At 46.2% G+C, this 13,421-nt stretch overlaps 1 protein-coding gene across 2 annotated transcripts in view; it reads left to right on the top strand.

The window, feature by feature from the left end:
* The window catches only part of GUCD1 (guanylyl cyclase domain containing 1), a 118,988-nt gene that overhangs the window by 13,990 nt on the left and 91,577 nt on the right, over window positions 1-13,421 (top strand). The gene's annotated exons all lie outside the window — the stretch shown is intronic.

The following is a 13,421-nucleotide window of genomic DNA, read 5'->3' as shown; positions in this document are numbered from 1 at the left end:
GTGCCAATAACGTCAATTCGTAATTAGTAGGCCTAGCATTCGTAAAATGTATCTGTTTGCTTCATGGATAATGTTGCAGCAGTAACTCTTTGCAACTGGATCCAAAGTGGAGGAAAAATATGCACTCAGCCTATTTTTACTCCCTTGCGGTTGTATTGGTACAGGCAACGCACAGCCTTGGCTTTCATGTACAAACAGGGTAAAGGGTTTCGTAGAGTCTGGACTTCCCAATGCAGGTGAGTTACAAAGTGCTGATTGTAATGCGTTAAAGCTTTCCTGGTGGGCAACAGTCCATGGCAAAGGAATAGGGGTGTTGCACGAGGTTAGTTCTAGCAATGGTTTAGCCAGGAGGGAAAAATTAGGGATCCACTGCCTACAGAATGAGGGCACAACTAGAAACCGTCTGACTTCTTGCTGCCTTTTTGGGACAGCTATTTTCATAATCGCATCCCAGCGCTGAGGATGCAGGCGTCTCTCCCCCTTGATAATAGATGTCCCAAATAAGTGACTTGTGTTGTATGCCTATGGGGTGCTAGGAACTGCAAGAGACACCGTACAATCTGCACATTGCTTTTGGGTGTCAGCTGCGATCAAAACATTTTCATCATATTGTAAAAGCCCTGTATGAGTGGTTGGAGTGAATATGTCCAAATGCATCTTTAAAGCTTGGCTATATATGCTCGGACATTCAGTGTATCCCTGTGGTGCTCTACAGAAAGTATACAACCGCCCTTCAATGTTTAAAGCAGATAGGTACTGTGACTGTCTTTCTGAATTGGAATGCGAAAGAAGGCATTTTTAAGATCATTGACAGTAAAATATTCTGCCGAGGGCGGAATAGTAGTGAAAAGGGAGATCATTTCGGGGACCACAGGGCACAGAGGCGCTACAATCTTGTTAATGGCGCGGAGATCAAATATAAGTCTCCACTAGGAGAATCTGGCTTTCCTTCACTTCGCTTCTGTATGGGTAAAAATGGGACTGTTAAAGGAACTAGCCACTATTTCCTTTTTATATCCGCTTTGCCAATAGGCTCTGTATACTGGTTTGATCCCTTCTAACCCTTCCGTTGTTATCTCATATTGGGGTATTCTGGGTAACAGTGCCCCTGGTTTCGCTCTGATTTTAATGGGCTCCACTACCATGCAACCTAAATCATTGGAGCCAGTGGCCCAGATAACTGGGTTACATTGTTTTAATGCTTCAGGCAATTCATTAGTGGCAACAACAAAGCACTTCGAAAATGACTCTGCACAACATGTTAAATGTACTCATCAGGCAAGCAAAAAATGTTAGCATTCAAGCGTTTAAGTAGATCCATGCCCAACAAGTTCCAAGCACATTTGTCCGTAACCACCAGCAGAGCCTTACAAGAGATGGGAACAATGGTCACTAACACTGGTTCTGATATTGCACTGTCGTGGGTCAAAGTGATTGAGCTGGTCGCTATTTCCTCCATGAGGGGCCACAGCCTCTTTTCCTTAGTGGCTAATATCGCATCCAATGATCCTCAGTCTTACCCTAGTCACAACCTGTGTTCACCAACGTTCCACCACCTGGTGGTGCGCTTCCTCCTCTTCCTCTGTACGCACCTCTTCCTCTCTGCATGCGTATGTTTCCCCTACCTCTTTCAGTAAAAGACTTCTGCATTAATGTTGTTTTTAACTCTTTTTCATTCCTTCCCCCCCCCCCTTGTCTTTAGCATGGTGATTTTCATAATACCTAACCATGGTCAATATTTGAGCAGCACTTTGGGTCGGCCAGGTGGACTTGTATGTCTGAATATCATTCTTTAAATGAGGTAACAACCCTTCAATAAAATGGGAACAGAACACCTTCTGGAGTGGCCAGATCAATGCTGCTGAAGGAGGATAATGCTTACTCCTTGCGGGCAAAATGTCTTTTGTCTGATTCACCTTCCCCTTGCCTACATGCTGTAATTTGTCCCAATTAATTTGCTCACGAGAAACTATTTACTGTATCCTAGTTATCAGTAGGGCAGGGTGGGCTAATATTCCTTTTGTTAGGAGACCATAATTTTCTCTTTTTATATTCCTGAGCAGTAATTGCTCCCCAATTTATATTTAGGTTTAGGCTCTCTTGCATTCTAAACTGCCGCCATATGTATGCTGGAGGTATGCAAGAGAACTGATTGATGTCGTTAAGTGTTAAAGGTCCTGTCTTAACACTATCCATTTGGGATACCACTGCTCTGGATTTTGTCTGTCTGGATAATCTTTAGAAAAGGATAATAACTCCATTTGTTTCCATGTAACATGTACTTGATGGGTTGGATTTGATGCATCGAACACAGGTACTTCCCTCATAGGACAAGCCTTTGAAAGCGAGTACGTGGGTGCTCTCACAAGCCATGTCAAATATTCTGGTATACTTGTTATGCCTACGTTCCTGATCAAGTGTATCCTCGCAACAATTCTGGTCTGTCGTAAAAAAGATCTGGGTGGGGATGTTTGTCTCCATGTTCATTCACTGACGTATGGGCTTTCCACATTTCTGCACAGATCACCCCTATAATAGTAGAACGAAGCGAGTCAGTTGATTGGCGGGCGTACGTGGCCGCTGTATTTACTCCTCCTAATCTGTTTTTAATCCAGCTTGGTAGTAGTCTACCAGCTGTATCCATGTCTTTGCCTGTGGCATTCCTAGTGTGGTACTTGGGCCATCATCAGGTTTGTGATAGGGAGGTGGTGAAGGCCTTTTGACAAACGGACACTCTAACAATGGTTCTGTCTCATCCTCTAAGGTCACTCCTGATTCGGGTGTCTGGGCTGAGGGGGAAACTGGGAGGATATTCACCAAAATGTAGGAGTTTTGGATTTAAAGTAGATCTGTTATCTGTCTGGTGGACACTGGGATCCGTTGAGAGTATAGTCTGATCAAAAAGTGCTTTTAAAACTCTTTGAAGCATAGAATCCACCTCTATTTGTTGTTGTAGCACACGCTCCTTTTTACTGGTTAAGTACAGAGCGCTTCAATTTAGCAAATGTGCAGTGCTAAAGCTCGACTGAGAGGTTGGAAGTACAGTAATGCCAAGCAATGATACACAACTTTTTTCTGTTACCAAGTGTAACATGTCTTTATTAGTCAGCTCTTTAGGGGCGGTGTTGAACTGACACCTATATGATCTAGGATTCAAACTATAGAGTATATGAAAGTAAATGTCATCAAGAATGGATCAACACAAAGTGGGGTCTTCTCTAGATGACGCATGTCTTTGGCGATCAGTGGTAAAATGAAAAGTTCTTGGCCTATAGTTAAACACCCTTTACCCTCCTCGGACACCCTACTGTACAAATAAAGTCCAAGTGATGGGGCCAACAAAGCTCCAAACCTAATCTGAGCAAATATTTTTGCTTCCAGGCTACCTAATTTACCAACAAATGATCCAGTGTTTGCTCAAAAAGAGTTCTATAAATCCTTTTTTTTTTTTTTTAAATATCCAGCCCAAAGCTCAAAAAATATAACAAAAAATAGCATATCTGGGAAGTGTGATGAATCTGGGCAATTCGTCCCTTCTTCCCATGGGGGAGCCACCACCTTTGAGGCTAGGGAGGTGAGCCTGCTAAGCAAGACCTTCCCTAGCGGTCTGGGAAAGTGGCACCTCACTGGGAGTGACTCCCCTGTAGGGGACAAGGGCTCCCATTCCTACAAGAAACTCCCTATAAAGAACACTCTATCGGCCTATATAGGAATGGGGATTGGCATACTCAACTACTAACCTTTTACCTATGGCTGAAGACAATGCTGGAATCCTTATGAAGGCAACATCTGATGGAGTTCAACATGCTCCATGGAAATACAGCAGCAAGGATAAAAGGACAAGGAGGCTGGCATGGAGGAGAAGGAATCCTATGCACAGACGAGCTTCGTACTTCCTGAAGGGTCTAGGCGAGCGTCCCCAACCAGCACGATCCTCCCCGCAATGAGAGACAATGATGGACTCTCCCAGGATGGGAATAAGGCCAAGACAAAGTGCGGGTGAGCGTAAATGGGAGTTTATCAAGCAGAATAGGGCAAGCAAAGAACTCTGCAAACTCTGAGAGCGCTCTGTCTGACAATAGCAAAGACAGGCGTATATATTTACAAAAACCGTCATCAGAACCTACATACTATAGGGGGCACAAGTTCATTGGGATTGGGTGGCGACGACTAGCTATAGGTGCTGCTGCGATGTGGTTGGCCGTGGCTGGAGGACGTCACTAGTTAGCCTCGTGGGTTGGGCTGGGCCTGGCGGGTCAGCTGGGTTCATCCGGGCGGTGTCATTGTGCCACTGTGGCCAGTGTCAGAGATGAATGTCTTTTCCTGACTTCTTTGCCCTAGGCCATGCACACCGCAGTCATTCACCCATTTGCAATATTATCTTCTTTAGTAAATCTTCCAATAGGTTATTCTACAGGTTAATGCAACACAGGAGGAATGCACCTAGAGTGGGGTTTGTTGGCGATTCATCAGTACATGGTTACCAGCGTCCTGTTGACCGGGTACCATAGGTTGTGGGGTTGGGTCTCGGGGCATGGGACAGGCGATACATGCCATCATGTCTTGTTAGAAGTCATTATGGATGTGTTGCTGTGATGTTGCCATAATATTGGATGTCCTAATTTTACAGGGGCCATTAACCTAAGGTGAGCCAGTGGGTCGTGGGGCTTAAGAAAGGGCGCCTCTGGATTTGTGTTTTCAGGCTGAGGTTTACTGCTGGGTTGTAAATAATACAGGTGGCGGGCCGTGGCCTTGGGTGCTGCAGAGGGAACTACAAATCTTTGAAGCGGCTCCAGCCGAGCTGGGGGAGGTGGAGAAGCGCGGCACAGGCCTCTGCTTTCTCGTCTGGCAGGCTTCGCTGGGAGGGAGGGGGAATGGCCTTGCATATGCTCACAAAGGTATCTTCCTCGTGTGTTACCGATTTTAGGTGAAAGTAGCATAAACATTCAAATAATATACAATACTAATTGAGTCATTCCAAAGCTCACATTTTAACATTGCTAATGCCTTTCATATAGCCAATCCGAGCACATTACTTGTACACTATGTTTTTAACAACTACAACATTTTGTTATATGCTCATACATTCTCAGTAAGTGAGGTAGTAGTGAGGTTGGTGGAGCGCATAGAAACAACTCGCCACTGCAACTGACGGCAGTGGCACATAGTGGGCTTGGACACACACACATGTAAGGTGCATTTTCATTCACCCTTTACACGAGCCCTCAATATGGTTGCATTTGTCTTTCTTTGCACTCTAGCAGCATTAGTTTGGTTATGGCGCGGGACCGTGGGGTGCAATCCTTTCAATGACACACATAACAAAAAACCCCCGGGACGCTTTTACTATTTGTGCATAACTGCAGGGATGTGGGTGCTTCATTCCTAGTGCCATATGGGCACACATTCTGCCATATACGTTTTTACAGGTCTTTCAGTCAGAGAGGTTGTGGACAGAATGCTTCCATCGCAGGTAGTTTTCTCATTAGTATTTGGGAACTTTGCTTTTGTCAAAGGACCATTTTACAGTTCTTTTTCCACCTAGGCCCTGCTGGCCGGGTCATGCTGGGAGCAGCGATACACTGCGGAAGGTGAAATGTTACAGTGTTGGTATCTTACACTAGCTCATGTCCGTCTTGTTCGTGGGAACGGGCTCCCAGCTGATCTGCCAGAGAGCTGTGGCCACAGGGATAATTGAAACTCTCCAAAGGTGGGGGCCGCGCTGCGGTGCGCAGGGCTCACACAATCTTCATTAGACAAAATGGTTTCCGAGGCCTAGCTAAATTCAGCAGGTTTGGTCAACGTCTTCGGCAGGTGACCCACCCACCACCTGGGCCCTGGTGGTAGGGAGGGGACTCCTGGCGAGCCATGGCCCTCACCGGGGGAGAGAGTGCATGGGAGGGGGGTCTTTTGGACCATCCTCCCCTACATTTCCCCCCTTTCGTTACTTAAGTAACAAATTCTTTAAATCCTCCAATCTCCTACATTCTTCCTCGTCAATTAGTGCGTCATCCCATGCAGGTGTGACTTCTATGGGCATCCATGCTCTGCACACCCCTCTCAAGCTCTGACCTCTCCTAGCATATTCATCTGGGGTACAAGTCAGGTATATACATCCGCTCTCCGCTTCCAAGTCCACCCACACCTCCTCGTACCATTCTAGTATGCGGGGCTCTTTAATGGTAGTATGCCACAATTTATCTACTATATCCTTGTTGTGGTACCTAGGCACTAGCTGATATCTTGGTGTGTCATCTGTTCCTGTTTGTACCTGTACTTCCTGCATAGCTTGTATTGTACCGCGGGTGTTGCCCATTGTCACCATCATCATTGCACCATTCGGTACTGCGTTAGCACAACATCGAAGACCCACTTGGCACAGGCAAAAAATAAAGAGGAGGAATACTACAGCCAGCATCAAAAATGTCAGTCATTCCCAGCCACGATGGAACCCAGGAGAAGATATTGTCGAACCACGTGCTTTCTTCTGCTCCACCTTCCATTCTCATTCTTTCTCCTAGGTTATGTACTGCTTCGATCACATGGGACAGGGAGCCGTTGTCTGCGTCTTCGGAAGGTACGAAAGTGCAGCAGGCACTTCCGATTTTTCGGCAAACACCTCCGTCTATCGCTGTCAACAGGTCCAGGACATACCTGTTTTGCATGGTCATCAGCCGTAATGCTCTTAGTTCCACTTTTATTACTTTGAACCCTTCTTCAGTGTCATTTTCCAGCTGGATCAGCTCCCAACGTGTGATTTGGAGCCATTTTGCATTTGCTCGCGCCTGGATACTTGGGATGAGTGAGGCGAAGAATGTTTCTGCAGAGCTGAATAATCATTACCTATCCGGGATCTGTGCCAGCAATTCTGATGATGCCTTTGATATATAGTTCGATGATCGTTTGTTTCGGGACATCACCCCTTCCTTGTTCCCGGAAGACAGGACATATACTTGTGGCTCTGCAGTTGGCTGGGCCACACCCTGTTGGGTGTTTTCTCGCATCTTTTTGCTCCCATCAATGTGGCATTCCGGGATTACCATTAATGCGGAGTGCAGTGTGGCCATCGAGCAGCTGCCACTCCATGATTGTGGGAGGTGCAGGTATGCCTGGTTGCCACATACCCAATACGTATCCATGAGGGCCGCTGTCCCTTTTCTCAGATCTGGGATGGTGAGGGTCTTGTTACAGTTCTTGTTTGCCCCCATGGAGGCTTTCCCGTCTCCTTTAAAACACAGTTCATAGTCTATTGCCTTCTGCAGCTTGAAGGGTTTTTCAATGGCCGTTACCCAAGTTAGTTTTGAGATGTGTTCCTTCCATATTGGTGTGCATGTTTCTTCTATCCATTGCAGTTTCTCTGGTGCCACACCCCTCAGTGCTTCAGCCTTGCACATTACTTCTTCGTCCTTCCACTTGTTGCCTGAAAAAAGTGTCCCTTGTATTATAAAAAATGGCTCTTCCAGACATACCACTCCTACTGTCTTTGGATAGCATGTTTTCTCGTTCTGCAGCATTCTAAAAGTTACTTCATGTGCCTGGAAGGTGTTCTTAATTCTGCACAACGTGAGATGAAGGAGACACTGGGCATCGACAATAGGCAACTCTTTGGGTAACAATACTTTGGGTGTGCCTGAAGCATGGGGAATGAGGGAGCAGACATAACAGCTCTCATTTGTTGTCTGCTTGGCTGTTGCACTCATATCCGCATACCATTTATTTGTCTGGTGGGGGTGTCGTGGGTCTTCCATATTGTCTAATCCTAACCCATAGTACTCGTCATATTTCCCCCTCCCCGTCTCCCTTTTCCGTCTGTTATTTCTTTGTCTAATGTATTTCCCGGCTTCATGGGCGATGGACAATGTGGGCCCCCCTTTCTCCTTCCCGCCCCCCTTTGCCCAATCATCATATAATATTTCATATGTCGCTGTCATTTTTTCATTTTCTTCCTTTGTTATCCACCAGTGTGTTTTTGGTTGCGGGGGTGGGCTGGCTGGTTGGGGTGTTATATAACCAGGATATGGCAGAGGGGTTACGATCATTTAGACTGTGGGCATTGTAATTAGATATTTTTGGCGGGGAGACTGTGTTGTTTTGCATTTGTCCCTGCAGACCTTCATTTTTCGAGATGACAGCATTGGATGGTGTCGTGTAATATCCCCATACAAGTTTAGTTCCATCCCATACCAAAAAATCACCTTGTTTAGTATTTACAATTGCTGTTTCATTAGTCACATTAGTCCTGTTAATCCCTCCCCCCTCGTTCATCTAGATAGAGATGAACACTATGAACCAATACGTAACCAGGCCAAACATAATTGTAAAAAAATATGTAATGCACACAGATAATCCACACTCATACGAATATCTACATCTCTCAGCTAACAATTCTCTATATCTAATAAATCTATCCGTTGCAGGCTGCCCGTTAGATGCCATGGTAGCTCCTGTTTGAGATATAAAAGTGCATTAAGTGCACGCATGTAAACATTTTGTTGGCACTACCAGTGCCAAGATATCATGGAAGGGGAATGGAAGTGGGTAGGAGAGTGGGGTTAGGGATGTACAGACAAGGGAGCAGACACTATACTTTTTTTTAATCACATTATTATTTATACAGAAGTCCACACACACTTTTATTTTTAATCTTTTTATCTTTATAGATACCCTTAAATGTAATTGTTCTCGTCATCAGCTTTCTCAATCACGTGCATTTCCTTCACACATACACATGTTCAAAATCATTCATTATTTTCATTTGTATTGTTTGCTGTTGTCTGTGCCCCCTCATCCACCTCTTCCTGCACACTATTATATGCCCTTCGTACATCTGTCAAATGTATCCAGTACTTAAAGCCCCTCACTTTTACAGCTGTGGGGGTACAAAATATCACTTCGTATGGTCCGTGGAACCGTGGTGCATTCCACCGGCGCACAAAGCTCCGGACGTAGATGAATTCTCCCGGCATCAGCTGTACCTGTGTTTCATGTTCCGTAAGGGACCCCGTTGTGTTCCCTTCTTCTCTTGTGAATGGTGGTGAGAGCTGTTTTGATATGGCGCGCGCTGCCCTAGTTAACTTTTTCAAGTATTCTGTGAACTCCTCTCCCAATATCGCAGCGCTTCTATGCGCGTCTGAGTGTTGGCGCAGTGGGGAGTGCGCTGTGTGCATTCGTCTCCCGGTCACGATTTCGTGCGGGGACAAATGGTGGTCCTTGCTTGGCTGATTAATCAGCTCAAACAGCGCAAGGGGCAAACAGTAAATCCAGTTCTTCTTTAATGAGAAGCATAATTTCGATAATCTTCCTTTTAACAGGCCGTTCATCTTTTCTACCACGCCATTACTTTGAGGATGATAAATCGAGCACAATTTATGTTTTATTCCCAACAGTGTCGTTACTTCTTTGAAGAGCTCGTTCACAAAGTGAGTGCCGTTGTCTGAGCGAACACGTCACAAATTCCCCACCGCGGAAATACTTCCCTCACTAGGAACTTTGCGGCGCTTTCAGGTCGTGCACATGGGCCTGCTTCCACCCATCTCGAAAATGGGCATACAACCACAATCATGTAGCGTGCCCCATTACACCTTCCTCCCATGTCTGCGTAGTCAATGTGTAGCTCTCTGAATGGCCCAATCGGTTTTGGAATTGTTCCCCTGAGTGTACGTAAAGTCATTCCAGAGTTGTATATCTGGCATGTTGTGCACTCCATTGTCAATCTAGATATGTGCTCCTGAAGACGGGGCACAAACCACTCTTCTTTTATCTCTGCTGCAATGTGTTGTTTTGTGTTGTGTGCTGGGAAGTGTAATTATTGAAACGCTATTTCTAATAAGTTTACTGGCATTACCACTTTCCCTGAGTTATTTTGTCGCCAGAGTAAGTCTGTTGCTGATTGGCTGCACCCTCGTTTCACCCACATCATCTTTTCATCTTCACTTGCTCCTTCCTGTAACTCTAGTATTTGTGATATAGGCATCGTATTGTACCCTTCTGGGAGCTCCTCGTTTGTCTTGTGCTACAGCACGTACTCACCTGCTTCATGTTTCTCAAAGTATGAGGCTTCCTTGGCAGCAGCGTCCGCTGCCACGTTTCCCAAAGACACAACGTCTGTGTTGGACGTATGTGCTTGGCACTTCACTATTGCTACCACTGTGGGATCTCGTAGTGCCTCAATTAACTGCTTCAGCAACTCTGCATGCTGCACTGGAGTCCCATCTGCTCGTCGAAACCCCCTCTGCCCCCATCTTGCCAGACCTCCATGAACTGTTGTCGTCATGTAGGCTGAATCTGTGTAAATTGTTACTGCACAACCTTTAGCTGCATGTAATGCTTCTATTAGGACAATGAGTTCTGCTGCTTGTGCTGAGAAATGTGATGGGAGGGGGTACTGCACTAGTGTCTCATACTTGCCGTCTTCTAATCTCACCACTGCCAAACCCACATGTTTTTCTCCCGTGTCCATGTCAATCGATGCTGACCCGTCTACAAAGTACACCTCCCCCTCGCTCAGGGCATTCTCGCACACCACTGTGTCCTCCCCTCTTTCCCCTGTGTAAGTCGCACAATCGTGTTCCTGCATGTCCTCTAGTGGGCATGCTTCTGTAATGAATGTTGCTGGATTCACTGTCCTGCATCGTACCACATGGATATTGGCGCTGGACAATATTATTTCATAGTCAGTTGCTCGCTGTGTGGTCAGTGTACTCTTTAATCTCTCAAGTATTGCAAATAATGAATGCTCCACAAACAATGTGACAGGGCATCCCATTACTATTGTGGTGCTTTTCTCAATTGCGAACGCGGCTGCAGCGAGTGATTGCTCGCACGCGAAATGTCCTTGCATTACCGCATCCAGACTGCCACTATAGTAAGCCAACGGTTTATGTCCTAGGGAAGTCTTCTGTGTCAGTACAGCTGTCATGAGTGTCCCCTTGCAGTGTGAGAACAGGTAAAACTCGCGTTCATAATCAGGATTGGCGAGTACTGGAGCACTCAAAATCAACTCTTTTTAACGATTTGAATGAGGCGCTCATTTCCTCTGACCATTCTATTTTCCTGTTCTCTTGTTGTGCCTCCTTGAGTGCTTGAAGTAATGGTCTGGTGTATGCTGCATAATCTAATATCCATGCTCTACAATAGTTGCACATTCCCAAGAATTTCTGCATCTCCTTCACTGTTGTGGGTTCTCTCACTGATTTTATTGCTTCTACCCTGTCGGGTATTATTCTTTTTCCGTATTTTGATATTAGCTGTCCCAAGTATAGGACTTCTTTCTGACAATATTGTAGCTTTTCCTTGTCTACTTTATACCCCTTATTTGCCAACAGGGACAGGAGTGTTACTGAATCTTTTCAGCATGTCTCTTCATGCTGTGCGCAGACGAGTAAATCGTCTACGTACTGAATGATTGTGCTTTCAACTGATAAGTTGCTTAAGTCTTCATGTAGTATGCGGTTGAATATGCTTGGGCACTCACAGTAGCCTTGTGGTAATATGCAATGTTCATATCTCTTTCCCCCTAGTGTAAATGCTGTCAGGTATCTGCTTTCTTCTGCCAAGGGGATGGAGAAGAATGCGTTTTTCAAATCGACCACTGTGAAATGTGATGCCGTTTTTGGGATGCTGCATAATATTGATGCAGGGTTCGGGACCAAGGGGAACTCTGTATTACGTCATTTAGGGGGCGTAAATCCTGGATCATCCTCCAAGCCCCTCCCTTTGCTTTTTTGATCGGGTAGATACATGTGTTACTTGGGGAGTTTGAAGGCACTATTATCCCTTGTGCTAGCAGTGCATTTATTGTCTCTTTTATCCCTTCTTAAGCTTCGCGGGACAATGGATATTGTTTCACTCGGGGTAGAATCGCCCCTTGTTTGAGCTTTATTATCACTGGTGTTACTCCGTGCAACAACCCTACGTCATGGGGGCCTGTTGTCCACAAATTGTTTGGTACTAGTCTCATGTCATCATCAAAAAATGACGGTGGTGCTCCCACCACTGCCATCAACTGGACAGGAATCTGTCTAGCCTGAGTCAAAATGTCACAGGGCATTGCTATTTCCATTATTATTTCGCCATCGCTTTCTAAATCGGAAAAGAGATCTTCATCAGTTAAGTCTCGCAGGGCAATGTCGGCATTAATGCACAGTACTGTGCGCCATTCACACCCGTCTATGTCCATTCCAATCACAGCGATCCTTTTTGCAGATACCTGTACAGCATGCAAGTCTAAGGATACCACTGATCCTGGTGCTATGTCAGGGTGCATTATTGGGTGGAAGAGAAACTCCGCGCGTATTCTCCAATCCATCCTTTTCAGCTCAGGAACTATGTGGGCCAGCGTCTTTAATCCTTCAATAAACATTCTCTCGTCCACTGGCAAGCCACGTATTTCCTGTGCAGTTGTGTGAGCCTGTACTACCAGCATTACACGTAATGGGCATATTCCTGGTGTTGAACACACTATACCCCTCTCAGTGAATGATATTGTCATGTTGAGTTTGCTAAGAAGGTCCCTCCCTAGTAAATTTATTGGCGAATGTTCTTAATACAGTAAGGGTGTTTTTACAGTTTTACCCCTCACTGTCACATCCAAAGCTTCTGTGTAAGGAACTTAAATTACAGCCCCAGAGAACCCCTGCGTCTCTAACTTCCAGTTAGATAACGGGAACCGGCCCTCCCTAAAGCATGGTTTCTCCGCTCCCGAATCCACCATGAATATGAACTGCTTGTCTCCTATCTGCGCCCCTACCAATGGTTCCTCTGCTGCATCGTAGGTGGTAGATAGAACAGGACACACAAGCGTTCTCTGTGGGCTGTCCTATGCGGGGTGTCTCACTGCGCCCCCTTGGTTGAAAACACTCCCTGAAACCACTGACACGCCACTATAGGGGGCTGGTGCTGGAGCTCCGTTTGCTGTTGTCGCGAAAGGGTTGCCTGGCGTGTAGTGCATAGTGTCATTGTTTTGTGGGTGATTCTGTGTTCTGTATTGGTGTCCCTGCTGTTGCTCATGGTGCCCCTGCCCTGGGTTCCTTTGTTTTTGTCCCATTGGTAGACCATATGGGCTCCCCGGATGGGGATGGCCATAGTGTTCTACCTCTGGAAATCCGCTGGTTGGTCTGCTTCTGCACTCCCTGGAGTAGTGTCCCCACCTCCCGCAGTTCCAACAACTCCCTTGCGCACCTCTGGGACCCTGCCGTACGTTTCCTCCCATTCCCCCCCATACCCTTGTCCACCTCCTCTTCGGCTCCTGTACCCACCTCGTCCCCCTCGAGGGGCCCACTCTTGCCACTGCGGACCTCCACTCTGCTCCTGCTCGTTCCACTGCCGCTGCCCTGCTCCTGCCCAATTAGTTGCCATCCTTCCTTGTATTGCTACCAGCCCCTCCTCTTCCTCATCTCCCTCCCTGCTGTGTGGGAGCGCGG

This window comes from Ambystoma mexicanum, chromosome 10 (genome assembly GCF_040938575.1).
Source record: "Ambystoma mexicanum isolate Mex_15411 chromosome 10, UKY_AmexF1_1, whole genome shotgun sequence".
Classification (NCBI taxonomy): Eukaryota; Metazoa; Chordata; class Amphibia; order Caudata; family Ambystomatidae; genus Ambystoma; species Ambystoma mexicanum.
Note: the sequence above shows the minus strand (reverse complement) of the source record. Positions and strands in the feature narration are given on the sequence as shown.